This window comes from Hippocampus zosterae, chromosome 2 (assembly GCF_025434085.1).
Source record: "Hippocampus zosterae strain Florida chromosome 2, ASM2543408v3, whole genome shotgun sequence".
NCBI classification, from domain to species: domain Eukaryota; kingdom Metazoa; phylum Chordata; class Actinopteri; order Syngnathiformes; family Syngnathidae; genus Hippocampus; species Hippocampus zosterae.
Genome location: NC_067452.1, coordinates 32,308,867 through 32,327,521, shown reverse-complemented (window position 1 = coordinate 32,327,521; position 18,655 = coordinate 32,308,867). Strand labels below are relative to the sequence as shown.

Genomic DNA, 18,655 nt, shown 5'->3' with positions numbered 1-18,655 from the left:
TCAAAACAAACAGGAAAAGGTTTGTAAATCTCTGCGGAAGCCATTACACATCCACATCTGGTAAACATGAAAACGTTTATTTTTCTTTTTGAACAAGTGGATTGGGTCACCACCACATTCGAAAACGGAATTGGATTCCAAGCGACAGCTTCCAATGCATAGTGACCAGTGCAGCCACAAAAACATGGAATCCAGGGGACTGGGTACACCGAGTTATGTTGGCGTGTGGATATATCAGTGGTTCTTAACCTGGATTCGCTCGAACCATTATGGGTTCGGTGAATCAGTCTCAGGGGTACGACAGAGCCGCTCTGCCATGGAGGATAAGACACCCGACTCAATGTGTCAATTAGTTATGAAATGCCCGCTTGGCCATTACTGGCTTGTTCATTATATGCACAATTTAAAAAAGTATCCTTTATAAGATAAGATAACCTGTATTTGTCCCACACTTGGGAAATTTGCAGTCTGTGTGTGTGTGTGTGTGTGTGTTAATAATACCGTGTTTGGCTGAAGGGGGTGAAAAGTCATGTTTTTTTTAGATGGGCTGCAATATCGCAAATAACGTCGTTACATTCCATGGTGACAGTTGGCAAATAGTTATCTACTGTCAAAACATGTTTCAGCACTCCGAGGATACAACCAAAGTTTAGCTTGCTGATCGTTCACTTTGTGCAAGCGTATTGACAGAGAAAAGCAGGAGTTTAAGGAATACGATCATCACGCTCATTCAAATGTGCAAGATGAGCGGTCTCAGCAGGTCTGGTATTTTTTTCTTACATAAGAAAAAAAGTTTTTTTTTTAAAGAAGAATAATTAATTTATGCGGCCCGGTAGTCCAGTGGTTAGCACGTGGGATTCACAGTGCAGAGGTACCGGGTTCGATTCCAGCTCCGGCCTCCCTGTGTGGAGTTTGCATGTTCTCCCCGGGCCTGCGTGGGTTTTCTCCGGGTGCTCCGGTTTCATGCATGGCAGGCTGATTGAACACTCTAAATTGTCCCTAGGTGTGAGTGTGAGTGCGAATGGTTGTTCGTCTCTGTGTGCCCTGCGATTGGCTGGCAACCGATTCAGGGTGTCCCCCGCCTACTGCCCGGAGACAGCTGGGATAGGCTCCAGCACCCACCGCGACCCTAGTGAGGATCAAGCGGTTAGGAAGATGAATGAATGAATGAATGAATAATTAATTTACTACTTCCTCTGTACACGTTTCCCCAGAAGCCAAATTGAAGACAGTCTCCACGGTGGTTAGAGCCTTTCGCATAATCAGTATGTTTGCACAGAATTACAGAATTCCTTGTGTTAACGAATAAATTGATCAGACAACAACACCCAGCCAGCCCCGCTGGTTTCTCTGAATACATTCATTCATCTTCCGAACCGCTTCATCCACATTAGGGTCGCTGGGGGGTGTTGGAGCCTATCCCATCTGTCTTCGGGCAGTAGTAAGGGGACACCCCGAATAGGTTGCCAGCCAATCGCAGGGCACACAGAGACAGACAACCACGCACGCCTGCATCGACAATTTAGAGCGTTCAATCAGCCTGCCATGCATGTTTTTGGAATGTGGGAGGAAACCGGAGCACCCGGAGAAAACCCACGCAGGCCCGGGGAGAACATGCAAACTCCACAAAGGGAGGCCGGAGCTGGAATCGAACCCGGTACCTCTGCACTGTGAATCCGACGTGCTAACCACTGTACTACCGGGCCGCCTCTCTGAATACAGACAGTTGCAAAAACGCAGACACATTTATTCAAACATCAGCAATTTTACACAGTCAACCGGCTGTCACTGGTATTCACGGCAACACGGTGGTGATAGACGGACAATAGAACGATTTACAAAGGATTTACAGTGGATAGAAACTCGACAGTGATACTTTTGGACGGGATTGGATATAAACATAAAAATATCAGCAATGTGTGAAAAATGTTAACATTTTATTTATTTTTTCATTTTCATCAAAATGATTCTAATTAGTAGCCTTATGATCATTTTTTGGAATTAATCCGAGGTTTGAAGCACCGCTTTTTACTGATGTTTTAATTTTTTTTTTTTCGTGGTATCATTTTAGTGCCAGTATCAAAGGGATTTCATACAGGTGTGGTCTCGAAGGCAAAATGTTGCTATTCTGACAACACAACAACAAAATACTTTAACAGCCTGTCGACTGAATGTTCTGCCTCACTTTTGGGGGGGGTTGTGTTTGAATAACTTCTCAGGTTCTGTGACAACTTTAATGTCTGAAATTTAATTTTGTAGCAGATACGTTTCAATGTGAAAAAATAAAATAAAATTGTTAATTGTGTGGCGCGCGTGTGTGATGTTCGATGACCCAAGTAATCGATGGAATAAATCGCTTGGATAATCGATTGGAAAAAGATTTCTGTGCGACAGCCCTCACCACCATCATCATTACCATCATTAATGGAGCAGCTCTCAGCCATCTCAGGACACATGAGGAAGCACCGCAGGACTCATCGTCACGTGGCGAAGATGATGCTGTTATCTACCGACTGGCACGGAGCACTGCAGGGGGTCATGTTGTTTGACTTCTCAGCCTTTAAACACATCCAGCCACTCAGGCTAAAGGGACAAATCGTGCAGCAAACCACCGACTTATAGTGTCAACCTGACTCATAAGATTGCGAGGGCGTTGGCTTGAAACTTGATTGCATAACATTTCCACTTTCGACTGGTTGCCATCCTGTCATTTAGAGCAGTGTTTTTCAACCCTTGTGCCGCCGCACTACTGTCAGGTGTGCCGCGGTATACAGTAATATCCAATTTGTATGCCTGTGCGGTCTTTCGCCCAGAAAGTAATCATGTCGTACCCTCCCATACCGCTAGGGAGGAGTAACAGCTAGCCAATTGCCTTGTGTTTCAACCAGAGACAAGCGAATTTGGGATGACGGTGAAACAATAAGGCGGAGAAAAAAAAAGTTGTGTTTCCGGTCGACATTTTTTTCCTAAACAACCCTCTACATTTTTGTGTAGAGGATTTACATCGGTGCAAACTCTCGCGATATTCGAGTTGAGCGCGTGCGTCGCTTGCCCCGTCGTCTGTCAACAACATTGAATCATGGCGGCGGCCGCGATCTCCGACGACAGTTTAAACCGCGTTTTCTGTGTTACAGTTAAGAAGATAGCATCCATTGATGTATCGAAAAAAATTCTGCGAACTATTTGATGAACACCACAGGCCGAGTAAAAACCAAGGGCGGAGGAGGACGGCGGAGGCGCCCCCCCCCCCCTCCAAGTCTGGAGCAGGGAGAAAACTAAATAGGCGGTGGTGCGGCGGCGGCGTTGGGGAGTAGGGGACGGTGTCGGGCGCGGGGTCGGTCGGTCGGTGCGTGTCGTGCGGCTGGCCGCTCCCCGTCCCCCCCACCCCCGGTCAGGCGCCCATCGGCGTTCCCCCAACGCCCACCCCGCCAACCCGCGCGTCCGCACGCTCGTCGACGCACCGTCCGCCTAGTCTACGGACTCTACGCAACTCTAGTCCTGGCTGGCGAGCAGGGGTGGGGGGGGGGGGGGGGGGGGGGGGGTTCAATGTCTCTATGTTTTATGTTTGATGGTTATTTTGTTTACATTTTTGATGGGGGGAAAAAAATAAAAATAAAATACTTTGTCCAACCTACCTACCCTATGCTGAAATTTCATGTTATCTTTTTTGTTTGGCCTAAAATGAAAGATGCTAAAATACTGATTCCATTCCATTTGATTCCAATTCAAGCCGTTATAACGTAATTCTTCAATGTTAAAAACGGTTATAGTAACAATACAACACGTTACTTGTTAAAATAAGTGGGGGGGTGGGGGGGTTCACATTTTCAGCTAGTCGTGTGCCGCAAGATTTTTTTCAATGAAAGAAGTGTGCCTTGGCTCAAAAAAGTATGAAAAACACTGATTTAGAGCACCCCAACAGGGCTCTTTCACGCACCAACTATAATCTCCAATTTCCCACATGCTAGATAAGGTGCGGCAGCTTGTTCAAACGAGCGCAGCCGCATGATGGCAGACTTTTGACACCAATGCTGCACAAAGGCACCTAGGAATCAAGGCATCACTCACGTAGATGAAAATCAAACGTGCATGCAAATACCTCACAAGGGACAATTTCCTGTATGTTTGAACTTGGAATGGCTAAGGCCTTATAGGTCGTGAAATTGAAAAGAGGGACCATTCTCTAAAAATATACTGGAATAAGACAAAGGGGAGAATTAACTCATTCAGTAAGTTAAGTTAAGATAACCTTTATTTGTCCCACAATGGGGAAATTTACAGCCTCCAGCAGCAAGAATGTATGTAGAAAGAAGAAAGGAGAAAGAGAAAAAAAAAACAACAAACATCTTTCAATTAAATACAATATGAACACAACAGTAAAAGCCAATTCTAGACTAAGTCTGAAAAGACGATTAAAAACGTCTTTGGGAGTGAATGAGTTAAACAGATTGAGATCGACCGTGGTACCACAACGAACCACTAGTTTGGTGAGCCGTATATTTCAGTGTCCAACCGCAGGGTGGACCGTTTTGTAAAGCAACATCCTGTAGAAGGGTGTAAGACGGCGGGCTAACATTTAGCAGTAATTGTGAATGTGAAACACTCAGGCTCTCAAAAAATGTATTCTCGTTCAAGCCCATAAAAGAAAGCGGAGTTCTCACGCTCGCATGTGCGTGCAAATGAGGATCAACTATTGTGCATCGCCACCTGTTGTTGCTAAAAAAACAACAACCCGAACACACACGCACACAAAAGCCAAGGGCACAAAAGTGACCAGAGACAGTTTCAAATCGGACAACTTGTGATTCTTAAGCAACTATGGGCACATCTGTATTTATAACACTAGCCAACTTTTCAATAAGGCACATAAGGAGTGTCAGTTCTGTTTCTTTTTCCACCATTTCAAAAAACGACAGTTTCATTCGCTGAATTGAATCACATTTTTATCAGCAATGGCTGTTTGAAAGTGCTCAATAAATACAGTTGAGTTGAGTAAGTGTGAAACAAAGAAGGACATTGACATTGCTTGAGGGGTTGAGTAAAAAAAAAAAAACATTTCAAAAACTTTCCAATTGTTAATCATCAGACGACTAACTGACAGCCTTGAATAAATTTACGACCGTTGGCAGTGTGAACACTTTGTTCCACGCCACATACGTCATTTTGAAGCATCCGCGTGTCCGCTCACTGCACTTGTCCTACTTCCAACACAGTGTCAGTGTATATGCATAGCAAATGATCTTGAAAGCAACTTGAACATAAAGGGAAGTCACATTTTGGACACAGGCGATAAAGCAACTGAACGTGCCTGTTGATGAAGACTTATGTCTTGCTTTGTTGTTGGTAGTTTTTATTTCCACTTTTTGAAATCTGAAACCAATGAATTGTTTGTTCAACGTTGTTTCAGTTTATTTTAAAAGGGGATTCTGAACAAAAAAAAACCTTCCAGTATCTCTTAAGTCAGTGTCGTGAAGACAATTGGGAGGAAACATGAAGTCACAATGGACATGATTTGCCTTCACGGGCCACATAAAATAATGTTGTGGGCCAGATCTGGCCCCCGGCCCTTGAGTTTCACACATGTGGTCTACAATATGTCACTCTTGACGCGTTTGTCGGCCACGTGATAGGTTACCGCTAAAATGAAACCCCAGAGCTAGCAAAATGAGTGAAAAACAAACATCTTTGGAAAGTTTCTTTAGGAAGGGGAAAAGGCCCAGCCAGGAGACAGAAGAGGAGCCTTCCAAGAAAAAGAAGGCTACATTCAATAAAACGGTATAAGGAGTCCTTTTTAAGATACAGATTTATTCCAACGGGAGATTCCCACGCACCAAGCCTACTCTGCATAATATGCGGCGATGGTGAGTCGTATTTTTCACGCACTTTTTATTTATGATGTGTCCTATTTTGAAGGCACATTCAGACATTACCATAGCGACCAGAGAGTCTTGCGGCCAGATAGGACGTTCCTCGTGTCATGATTCGTATTTATGTTTCGAAAATACCAGTTTTCATGCAGGTCATATCATAATTTTTTGTTGAATTTATCCGGCCTTAAAAGGCCGGTCCCTGAAAATATTTCTGAGATTAAATCGGTCCGTGGAGCAAAAAATGTTGGGAACAATTGCTCTACATGACTGTCAAACAGTCCGTCAGCCATATTTCCATAAAATTTGTTGTAGTGTTTGAAAATGAATGAAAATTTTTCTTCACTTGTTCCTAACAGGAAGTTGGACTTGGCCAGTACTGTACACATTTCTTCCAAAAATCTGATCAACTCAACCTGTTCTTTCTCTTTCAATATTTATTGGGCAATACTTTTGCGTTTCATTCACGTAAAATGATCAATCATCATTTGTCTCATAAGTGTCATTTTTTCTTATGACATGGCCTTCTATTAGGAATGGTCTGAAAGATATATTACAAAAAAAGGAGAAAAAAAACATGCAAAAAGCGACAACACAGAAGTCATATTTTCTTAAAGGTTTAAAGGATACATAAAGATTCTGAACATGAAATAATAATTGAAACTAATTATCATATATATCATGACTATGAAGTGTCAGTGCTGGTTCTGACAGAACCATCACAACACGGCAATCAGCCACCCAAAATGGCTTAATGTAGTGTTTACATGTTTTAAATTTTTCATTTTTGCAAAAGGTATTCTTAGTATCCTTAGACTATTATTTTGATTAGGATTAGTACCTATCAAAGTCTAAATCTGTGTATTGTGACAACAGTCTCTAAAATGCAAATAAGCGACCGGAGTATCATAAAATCAGTGTGATTACATTTCTTCATGATGTAAAAAAGAAAACAAATAATAACAATTAAAGACTACCAGAATATTGTAGACGGTATGATTGCTCATCGTACCACAGCTCTGTGGGCACCACACTGACTGTAAAGTGAGCGCTGCACTTCTGTCTTTCAATGTTTGATTATTGATGTACGCATTCAGAATTTACCACTGCATCACAACGCATCTAATAATTGATCGTCCCTGCCGGCCCTTGTACAGGATGAATGAAGCCACAACACAGAGAGGGGCTAAGGTTATGATCCAAATAAACCTACAGTGTATACTTAAGTGTTTGCACACGCAGATGAGCGATCAGACATCTCTATCCCTTGTGGTTGTCTAATTGTCCAAGGAAGCGATGGGTGGAGCCTCATGCGGGAGGCCTGCTGAGTTTGAACCAATCACCTCAGTGGGCTCGTCTCCCTCACCCTCTCTATGCTACAGTAGCATCAGGGGGGGGGGGGGGGGGGGAAGAGAGGAATGGAATGGAATGGAGGGCGGGGGCGGTGGTGTTCAGGAAGGAGGGTTTTACTGCTCAGCAAAAACCCTTACACTGGGCCTCAACACACTGACACAAAGACTAAGAGGTCCAAATCGGGCTACAATCGTGTAGTCTGAGCTCGGCATTAGGAAAGAGAGACGGCTGAATGTCATTTGATTGTTTTTTTTGTCCTGCCTGCGGTTTTCTCCCTGCCAGTTCCTTTCAATATCTAGAAATGTGAAAAGTACATTCTCAGGGGGCCACTAAAGGGAATCACAGTGTTCACATTTTTCAGGTGTTAGGAAACATCAGGAGGTTACTCGAGTTACTCTCTGTTCTCGTGCGCAGTGGATATAATTTAACTCAGGGATTGACGATTATGGAAAAAAATAATCATGATTATTTTGATTGAGAATGAAATCATTAAAAAAAGATTGTTCTTTGATTTGAAAATGCAGTATTTCTTCCACTTCTATTTTTTTTTTTTAATCATATTATTTTCACAAGTCTTGGGACTTACAAGGCTACCCTGGGTCCTCTGGATTGTATTTTGTGCCATATAAAGGCAGACATGAGTGTCGGTAGGCAAAAAGTAAATAATTAATTGTAAATACTTCGGTTTTCGACCATAATCCGTTCCGGAAGGCTGTTCGAAAACCGATTTGTTCGAAAACCGAAACCACGCTCTTTAAAAAAAAAAGTAATAATAATAAAACAAAACATCTTGATTGAACACGTCTGCTCACGAGGAAGCGTCACTTCCTCGTGTAAGGAAGGCGAGAGGAGTCAAGTGGCGTATTCAAGTGCACCGAGTTTGATCGAGATCCAATTTTCGGTCGTAATCCGAGGCATAAAAAAACTCAAAATTTTTGGTCGAAAATCAATTTGGTCGAGAACAGAGACGTTCGAAAACCGAGGTTTGACTGTACATTGATTATATATTTGTATCTTTGACGGAGAAAAGGAAGATTCAGTTATTCCCTGAAAACAAATTATCACCGTGACGTGTGCAACGTGCATCTGTTAACTTTGGACTTGTTTCCTGGTCTCCTTACTAAGCTAACCTAATATTGACATACCATTTAACACCAGAATTAACTGCTTGGGTGATCTAGAACAGCTTTCACAGACATTATAAAATGGCAGCGTATCCAAAATAATAGTTGCGTGTGGCGTGCGCATTTAAAAACTGTGGCCTAGTGAGTCAGGAACTAGGACTCCAGCTCAGGTTAGCCATTCTTCATTTGAACAAACAGTATATCCATTTTTTTAAGCAACCATTGAGAGGTTTTTCTAGTATATTTACGTACCGTAATGCCCTTGGTTGTGGGTAAGGAGAGACAGTTGCAGATACAGCTTTCAGACATTAACTGAATGCCAGGAGAACATTAAAAAATACAAACAGCTGTGGACCACAGCTCCCACTCACAGCCAGAATCGTAGGAATCACTCGGCAACCCGTCAGGTAAATGCATGCCAACAGACACGACAACAGATGCAATGTTTTTCTATGCATTTTATCGGTCAAGTCTGTCAAACAAGTATCATCATGCCCCCAATTGTTCAAGAGAAACCGAGTTCCCCTGACAGAAATTTTCCATGAAGTTCTGTTATTCAGACTCAAAAACCTGCAAAGTTGAGTGCAAGCGCGCGCATAATGAGTAGCAGCACAAATAAACCAAGTGAGCCGTGCAGCAGTCAAATGCACATTAAAAAAAAAAAAAATCAACTGCCATGTTGGGCAGAATAGATGGCCTTAGTACAGAAAGTCCCCAGCTAGATTCTCATCTGGTCAAAGGAATTTAATAAGACCCCCCACCCCAACCCTCCCTGGCAAAAAAGAAAAGAAAAAAATTTGAAGATTTTTAGATGAGTGTCATTCCACATATCAGGCAACAACATGTCAGACATCAAGTATGATTTACAATGTCACGCATTCCATATTGTAAAGCCAAGTAACATTTATTTTCTCAAATTTTGGAAAGCAGTTGGCCATTTTGTGGAGAAACTTATTTGATGCTTATAAATGGATATGAAAAAACAAAACAACAAAGGCTTCAATATCAAATGTGATAAATGTCAAATTGCAGATGAAATCCAACACCTTGGCACAACACCGCAACGGTGCTTTAAGGAAGCACTGCATATCCTGTTCAGCATGCTAAAGAGGTTTTTGTGATGAACGCATTCTTGGCCTCGTGGGAACTGATCCCCCAACTGGAGCTCTTCCGTTAAAGCTGCTCTGGACCGTCCGTATGCATGGTCTTTGGCATTGTGCACCACCGCAAGTCTGTTCAAGGTTAAAGCTGAAGATTCTGGAAGCCCTTCATGCATGGCAGGCCGTGTACTTAAATGGTTAGGTGGGCCGCTACTTTAGTTTATCTGGCCAAGCCCCTTACGGCGCTTGAAAGGAGACCTAATCCCACCAGCCACAACACCAGAGTCTCAGCTACATTTATGATGTTACCATACAATTGCCTCCCATAAGGAATCCATTAGACACTTTTCAGAGAGGATTTAGCAAGAACATGTGACTGCAATGAATAATATTGGATTCTTTATTTCCTTATTGATTACACTCAAGATGGCCGGTTCCTGAAAGGCTTGAAAAACTGCATGTGCTCACAGCACATGTGCCTGGGTTACGTATATGCATTTTCCCAACATTCTGTTGAAATAATTAAGTGGAAAAGAGTGTGAAAAAAAAATTAAGGAAAGATTTTAATCGAATGCCAATGTTTGGTCAGGCCCAGACTAAAACAATTTCATACACACACTTTATACTTTTTTTTGTCCAACATGTTTAGCGCTCTATTTTTTTTAATTTTTATGTATTTATTTTTCAGTCAGCTGACCAAACCAACAGAAAAAAAAAAAATCAGGTTGGAAGGTCACACTCAAGCAGTCTTTGTCCACCTGTTTGGTGTGCACACGAGTTTCAACGATAGCGTACACACTGCACCAAACAAATCACATCATTAATCACAAGAATTTGTTTTAACTTGCTCTAATTGATCACTGGCCAATAATTACTGGTGGATATTTGTGCAAAAGTGTGTGGTCGGTGAATTCATTCGACGTTTCTAACACCTCTTGTCCATAATTGTTCTGGTAAGCGGGTGAGTCTAATTTTCCCAACTGCATCCCTATTGTTACGTATAACTATTTTAAGTAATATAAGTACAGTAATCCCTTTCGAGGAGAACTTGGACCAGTGAGTTATCGCTTCCGCAAAAAAAAGTTAGAACGAACACAACACTAAAATACATTCTTGCAAGAATATTTGCAGCCAATGGGATAAATCCACTTTTACTGGTTGTTTTTGAAAAATGAAGGGAGAAGAACGTCTTTTTTTTTAATCAGATTAATCAATTCATTAAAATTACAGGTTCATCAATGATTAAACAAATTAATAAATCCAGAGTTATAGCTCCGGTGTGAAACTCAAGGCCGGGGGGCCAGTTCTGGCCCGCCACACCACTTGATGTGGCCCACAAAAGCAAACTCATTGTAGTTATGGTTTCCCTTGGTAATGAATTTTGGCAAAACATAAATGTTTCATCCCCTCCACATATTACATACGCAGCGGACAACAAATTGATGAAGAACTAGTTTTAAAATCAGAAGTCAAGAATAATGACTGTTATTGTGGATTTCATATGACAATTTGAAACTTGGAACTTGACATGCTTGATTTGCTTTCGCGGGCCGCAGAAAATGATGTGGCGGGCCAGATCTGGCGCCCGGGCCTTGACTTTGACGCTTGTGACTTAAAATAACGTGTCTACCTTGCTGTGAAGCACATGGACCATGAATAAAATAAATTGCAAGTAACTGAAAACTTGCCAACTCTTTTTTTTTTTCTATGTATTGTAGGGACTAGGAATAGCCACAGCTGTACGTAATGATCGTGGTTTATTTGTAACCACAGCTTTTACAATCATCTGCCATTTAAAGTCTGACCGCTTCCCCTTTTACCTTCGCGCTAAACTTGATCGCTGGTCTCCCGTTTCCGCTCGAAGCGTTTTAATCTGCCGAAAAAGCCACAACCCACAAACTGAAACAAAGATGTCCTTTAGTTAATAGTTCCGCTTTGCGACAATCGAAAATGATGTTTTTTGTCATATTTGTTGGAATATCTAGTCTGTCAGAACTGGGAAATGGCCGAATGGTGTAAGTGAACCTTTGCACATACAATAGCTCAATGAATGCCTGTAGAGGGACGGGAGGGGTAGGGGAGGGTGCGCAGTATAAGCACATTTTCCGTCGATTTCGCCAGCCAGCCTTTGGACTTTGTGTGACTTGCAAAATAGCGAATTAAAAAAAAAAAAAGAAGATTCCTCGCCAATGACTCAGCATGCATGGATTGTGACAAGGAAGGATGGCCATCACTACAGAACAGCAAAAACTAGGACGTGTTCATCACTCGCCTGCAAAACTGGGCTTATTGAGAGCTAAATTTTAGCAAATCAACATCCTCACCTGTTAATAATTCGCATTTTTTTCTCCAGTTTTAAGCATATCAGAGGTCAAAATGAATCTATAACGTGGTTTATTAATTTCAACGTCTTTGTGATTTGCTTTTTGCGTGCTATAGCAATTGAAAAGGCAAAGGACTGCGAAATCAGCACAATTGAAGTTCTTCAGCATCAGTGCGACGTCCATTCGAGGCTCTTTATCCAAGCGCCTGCCCATTTCGCGGTTGCCACACACCCGCGCAACTCAGGAAAATTTCGAATAGCGAGGACACATCTATGTCTAAAGCTAAAACTTTGCATCAGCTGCCATACTCGGAGGGCACATTCTCTGAAAAAGCTAGCGCAAGCTTTCACTGCAGACACATTTCTGGGTTTTAGTCGACATAGCTACACATACACACACACAGTGCTCAGTACCCGCAAGTCGCGCAGCATCACCATGGAGGTAGATTAAACAATGAAAAAAAAAATCTGAGTAAAACTGAGAACCAGCAGGAGACGGCAACTTCACACCGTCAGTCTGATTCTGGGTGCTCACTTGACAACCTCGAGGTAGTCGGACGTCACCACGGGGAGGAGGAAATTTCTCCTCCAGACCCGGTCAGTGCGCTGCTCCTCAGAATGGATTGTAGCCAGCCAAAATTACACCAGCAGCCTGCTGAAGTTCAACATAGCCGATACAACAAAGAGACTCATTTGGACTTTGTTGACACCGCAGAGCAATTCTGATTTTGTGGCCCGTATCTGTGACATGTTTAAGATTTGACACCCCCCCCCTACCCGACACCCCATGCCCTATGCGAAGTGAATAGTAAACAATACGATTCGGATTTATTTATAGATACATTTATTTATCTTTTAAATCAGACCCAGGCCTTTTTTGTACGTGGATATAAATCAGATAAGGACCCAATGCAACTGCTGTATGGATACTTAGGGCGCACTCATACGATCAAAATGTCACACAAAAGCCAAACAAATATTTGCTCCTCACGGGCGAGTACTCGAAAAACAACTTTAGTTTTTGTAGTAATAGGGTGTGCATCCGCAAAGTTGTGAAGAGTATCCGCATTCATTTTTACATTTGACTTCAAGTTCATCCCACTTGAAACAAAAGGACCAAAGTGGACATTTGTGGTGGTGGTGTTAATTCATCTACGCAGACGGTGCACTTGTTACGCGCAGCAAGGACGTGATATCATCTTTCATCGACATTAAATGAGGAGCTCGAGAAGCATTGTCTCATCTCCTCTGCAATAATTCTACCTACTCCGGCCTCACTCATCATCGCCACTCCGTCCATCCGAGATGAGCCCCAACATGCTGCCTATATTTACTTGTTTAGCGTAAACACTGCACCACGTGACGACGTGTTTTGTGTACATACCTTTCACTTCACGGACACATTCTTTTCATATTAGAAGTCACATCAAAGTTTTTGTAATGACAACAATTACAAAAAAGATTGGATTCAACAACAACAAAATCCTAAATAAGCATCTTGCCCTGCAGTGTGAACTTAAGACTTGGTGGCTAAAAGACACCCACACATTGGGAATGAATTAATCGGATAAAAGCCGTTTTCGATATTGAATCAAGGGGAACACCCAAACACAGTGAAGCTTAATTACATCCTGAATGTTTTTGAACCAGGGCGGCTCAGTGGTCCACTGGTTAGTGCGTCTGCCTCACTGTGCAGAGGTGCAGGGTCCGATTCCGGCTGCGGCCTTCCTGTGTTGAGTTTGCATGTTCTCCCCATTCCTGCGTGGGTTTTCTCCGGGTACTCGGGATTCCTCCCAAATTCTAAAAACATGCGTGGAAGGTTAATGGAACACTCTAAATTGTCCCTAGTGTGAGTGCGGATGGTTGTTTGTCTAGGTGTGCCCTGCGATTGGCTGGCAACCGGTTTGGGGTGTCCCCACCCTACTGCTCGTCTCCAGCACGCCCCCACAACTCTTGTGAGGATAAGCAGATCAGAAGATGAATGAATGGGTGTTTTTTTAACCCTCTCAGGGACAGTGGACAGCTTGTCATGTTATCAGGTTATAGGGTGCATGAAAGGGTTAATGTTCAAAACAAAAACGCTCTTTCAAAGTCAGACATTTGTGACCAATGGGAAATAGCTGAAAAAAGGCCATCCTTACCATTTCCCAACATTATCATCTTGCAAAGGGCATCCAAATTAAATATTTTTAACAGTACATTTCTTTTTCTCCCAATGGCACGGGACTTTGAAGATTGATCTGATTCATCAATCCTCACAAGAGATTTTGAAACAACCTTTGACTTCCGTCAATATGGGATTGACAAACAGTGGGCGTCAACCACCTTGTGGAATGTGTCGTGTATAACAGCTGTCATATGTCAGTATAAGATTTTTTTTTGGGGGGGGGGGGGAGAAAAAAATACTGTATATGAAAGTTGTTTAATTCATAGATGTTTCACTCATATTGTACTGAGCAGCTAGACACTTTGCCATGTGAAGTTGCATTTCCAATTCTGGTTATAGCCACACCCACCAGGACGTGAATTTGTGCATGTGTGCACAACACACTGTTGGCAAGTAGGAATAATATCAAAGCGATCTGCCATCATTTTACAACCTGCCTGGAGCTGCGCAAAGCCCAAAGTTCCTGAGCAACACAAATCTTTTCCATTCAAGCAACCTCAGCGTGGGTTGGGCTGGTGTTCAGTTCTGGTTCAACAGTGAACTCACTGTGAACCAATTTGGCTTTCCACGCTCTGTCGAGCTCCAACAAACCAACGCGGTGTCATTGTTTAAGTGGGGGGGAACTAATTATCATGCAAATGCACCCAAATGTGCAAGTGTGTCCATGTTCACACCCACACTAACGACGAATCAGAACGACAGGGAAGAAATTTCTCTCTGTGGTTTGGCATTTTGAAATCCGTTTGATCAAGTGATTTACGGGGAAGAAAAAAAAAAAGTAGGCTACACCTTTTTATAATTAGACACGTTAAAGCACGACATGCATGACGATCTTTCTTGTGCAAACGACTGTACTCGTGTCAATCAGCTCCCGTTTCAGTTTCCCGACTTTTTATCTGACCACTTTGTACATTTCACATCATAGAGAACTGCGAGCGAGTCATCTCATTTCTCCCCAAACTTTCCGCCCAGAAGAATGAGGTGGAAAACAGAACATCAGATGACGATACAAAAGGACACATTATGCAGCTGCTACTGTCAAAAATATCTTTTGAACAAACTTGATTGGCTGTGTCGAGATGACTGAACGCATCAGTTACTTTGGTTGCGCTACTGAATAAGTCAAGTCAAGTCAACAGTATTTATAGAGCACTTTCAAACAGCATACAAAGTGCTGTACATGGAGCAATTTAACATGCACATTAAACAGTAAGACAAATCGGTAATAAACGCGGTAGAAAGCACCAAACAGTAAAACCAAGAACAAATCTAAGTCATGCTTCGACCAGTGTCCTCCAAGTACAAAAGTTATTTGACCTTCTCGTGATTATGAATTGCATCATTGCATTACACTGCCGGGACAAAGAGAACAATTGTCGACAGAAAAAAAAAAAAGACTGCCCCCCCCCTCCTCTTTTCCGGCTCTGTTGGTGACCATAAGAAATCAAAGAACTGTTAAAACTTTGACAGTCAGCACTAAAACTGTCTCTGCGGTGTTCTTGTATCCACTGTACATGTATTAACAGATGCGTGGGAACAATCTTGACTATAAAAAAATCGTGAAGTGAGGCACCATCCAGCTAGATTTTTGGCATATCTATCTGACTGCATTGAAGAGATTACCGCCACAGTGATTAAGAGTTGTCTCTGGACTCCTTTGTGATGGCACCAGAGAATGGCAATAGCGATGGCAAGGAGGAAAACTGGGATGACAAGCATAGCATGCAAGTAGCTTAGCAACAAGAGGTACACATCTTTGGCCTCACAGTACAACAGGACTGAAAGTAAGTCACCAATAATGATAAAAGACAGATGGAACGTAGGCCGTGACTAGCTTCTTTTTGACTTGTATGACAGCGAAGAAGGCTCAAACATGTGATCCCGCTGAGCTTCTGTCATACCTGCCAGAAGACCGGTTAAGAATTAATTGTGAGTGGTTAACTTCTTTTTACAGATGGATGAGAGGTAATGGTATCATTCAAATTACCTGTGCACTTTTTAACGATGATGACAGTTTGACCTTGCAATGAAGAATTTTCCTGATTTCTTATGGCATAAATTGTGCTCAATTGCGGTCAACTTTGGTGCGTCCTGTTACAAAACAACATTGGTTCACCTTGTCACGTCTTAGCATTGTTATAACTTACAATGACGACGAGGAGAACATCAGACTTGCAACAAAGCCAACTAATCCCACTTTGGATCACCACCAAACTGCAATGTCCCATTCAGTGTCTGAATTTTGTCATTGAGATTCATGCATTATTCACAAAAAACAGAAAATGTCATAAAATGTCTGGGGGGGCTGAGGGGAGGGGCTGAGGGGAGGGGCTGAGGGGAGGGGCTAAGACCAGATGACTTTTTGTGCTTAGTGATGTAATGATCATCTCGATGACAGATGTAATCATAACGCGTAACCCACCAGTGACAGGTGAACAAAGACATGAACTCAGACAAATACATTAAACAAAAAGCTTTTCAAGAAGTCCAGTGCTGACTATGATTCTTGAAAGTTGTTAAATTTTCCTAATATACAGCTCGGTCAAATATTGATAGACCACCGCAAAATTATCTGTTTCTCTGATTCTGCAATTTATGGGAATTAAAAAAAAACATTTTGTTGTGTTTTATGAACTAATGAAATTAGCCATTAATTGCAGAAAATGAAAAATGGTCAAAAAAAGTCAATTTGGGGGGGATCGATGTCTCTTAATTTTTCCCACAGCTCTATTTTTAAAAAGGTCAATTATTTAATGTGCTATACGCAGAAGATGCTAAAATATACGTTTTATAATAAATCAGTTTTAGGGAAAACAGCAGAATTCGTGCAACAAGTGCTACAGGATTTTCAAATAAGTAAATGCTGGGTAGGAAATACTTTGCCGGACCTGGTTTTAAACGTTGATGTCCAGTTAATAGTAAACATCAGCATCTGACCATGGTAACAATTCAATCAGAAGTCTGAAAATAGAATTCACCTAATAAGGGAAACGTCAACCTTCTGCGCTCACAATGTGCCTGTCAAATTGCAGCTTCTGCCAACGGCAGCAGCACCTCTTTATTTTCTTCACACGTTCAAATCACAATTGCGGCCACGCACCATGTGCGTGCACGCGCGCACACACACACACACACACACACACGCACACACACACACAAGTATGGTATGTAGAGGGAAGCAACACAATAAAAACACTAGGCGCACACAAAACACTGCAAGCAGAGTGTGTGCTGGAAATTGTGCGAGTGTGGATCTGCAATGCGAAATACCACGCGCGGTTCTCGCTTGAGCGTGGATACAATGAAAAGGGGAGGCTGCGTGATGCTGCTGTTCGGACCATGTGGGCCGAAGTAGCGTGCACTATAAACTCAGATTGTTTGTGTGCGTGCGAGATTTCGCTTACCTGATGTAGCATATCAGCCTTCACTTTGTGCAGCGGTAGCAGATGGAGGAGGAGGAGAAAGAAGAGGTGGCGGCAAAAATGTTGTGGTGGCCAAATTTTCCAAGCCAGTTGTGGGCAATGGCTTAAGGAATTCTCCCCAGTGAAAAACTTTTCCTCGGTATAAAACCAAACTGTCAACAGAGAAGAAAAGTGGGAGTGAATCAGGCAGAGTAACGGTCAGTCACCGGGGGCGGGAGAGGAGTGTGGGTCCGGGGTAGAGTCATGTTAGCCCCGATGACGCCCCTTGGATCCCGAGATTGTAACATGCATGCAAAAACATCATAGAAAACGTGACATAACCGCACACGCGCGCGCGCGCACAAGTGTTATTAGACGCCGAAGGGAACGTAGTTGCACATGACGCAACACTTCACCTTTGCCATAATATCACGCGGGGTAGTGGTCGAACTCCAGAGTCGAATTCAAAAGAAGGCTCGTAGCGTTCACGAGAGGACTTCACTCTGCCTGAAACACGTCTTCGAGGACAAAAAAAAGCATTTCTCCCCGCTCTCTCAATAGTGAGAATTTGGCGCTACGCAGGCGTGCGCGCGACGACGGACGGACGTTCGCGCGCGGCGCGGGGCTAGCAATAACAACAAATCACAACAGTGCCGTCCGCTAGAATGTTACGTCTCCATAGAGCGAGAGCGGCGGGGCAGTGAAATGGCCACCCTGGCTGACAGCATGCATTATGCCCGGAGCGGCGTGTCAAAATATAGCATGAAGAGAGCGCTGACAGCAGCTAGCACACTTTTGCCTGGCCCCGAAAGCTACTTCAAAAGAGAAGCGAAAGGAGAAAAAACCTAAATGCCAGTGCGGATTCGGTGTTAAACCCCCTCTTTGGACATTGCAAATAACGCTGATGCGTGTTAAACAACTTACATTTTTCTTGACGAAACGGAACATTAGTCCAGTCTTCTCGTACGTCTCAATGTAGCTGGACAAGCACTTCTTCAATGTCCCGCCCCTTGTGTCGAGCCTCACGACATATCTATACATATCTATCATCCCCCAGCGTCCAATCACGGTTCTTCATTGGAGAATGAGCTCTTCTCCCATTGGTCGAAACCCCGTTCAATCTTGGATGTTGTCGCCAGCTGTCTCCCTGCCATATAGGGGTGTGTCGTGACGTCACGTGCTGCCTGTTCAGGTTAAACAATCAAAAGGAGACAAAAAGGATCACAACACACATTATTTAATGCCAAACATGCAGGCTTTAAACGGACACATCGAGACAAATAATTACTTTCTGCAGTCTAAAAGAAATAAGTGTGCATT

General features: G+C 42.8%; 1 protein-coding gene across 3 annotated transcripts in view; it reads right to left on the bottom strand.

The window, feature by feature from the left end:
- The window catches only part of LOC127596850 (vitamin D3 receptor A), a 52,358-nt gene extending 33,963 nt beyond the window's left edge, over nucleotides 1-18,395 (bottom strand). For 2 of the 3 annotated variants that reach the window (XM_052059809.1, XM_052059811.1), the window contains exons 1-2: nucleotides 18,260-18,395; nucleotides 17,339-17,508 (exon numbers count right to left, since the gene is read on the bottom strand). The gene's annotated coding sequence lies outside the window, so the exon portion shown is untranslated. Of the gene's footprint in view, nucleotides 1-17,338; nucleotides 17,509-17,751; nucleotides 18,138-18,259 lie in introns of those variants that run through there. The other variant, XM_052059810.1, reaches the window with a different exon arrangement.
- Between the last annotated feature and the right edge of the window lie 260 nt (nucleotides 18,396-18,655).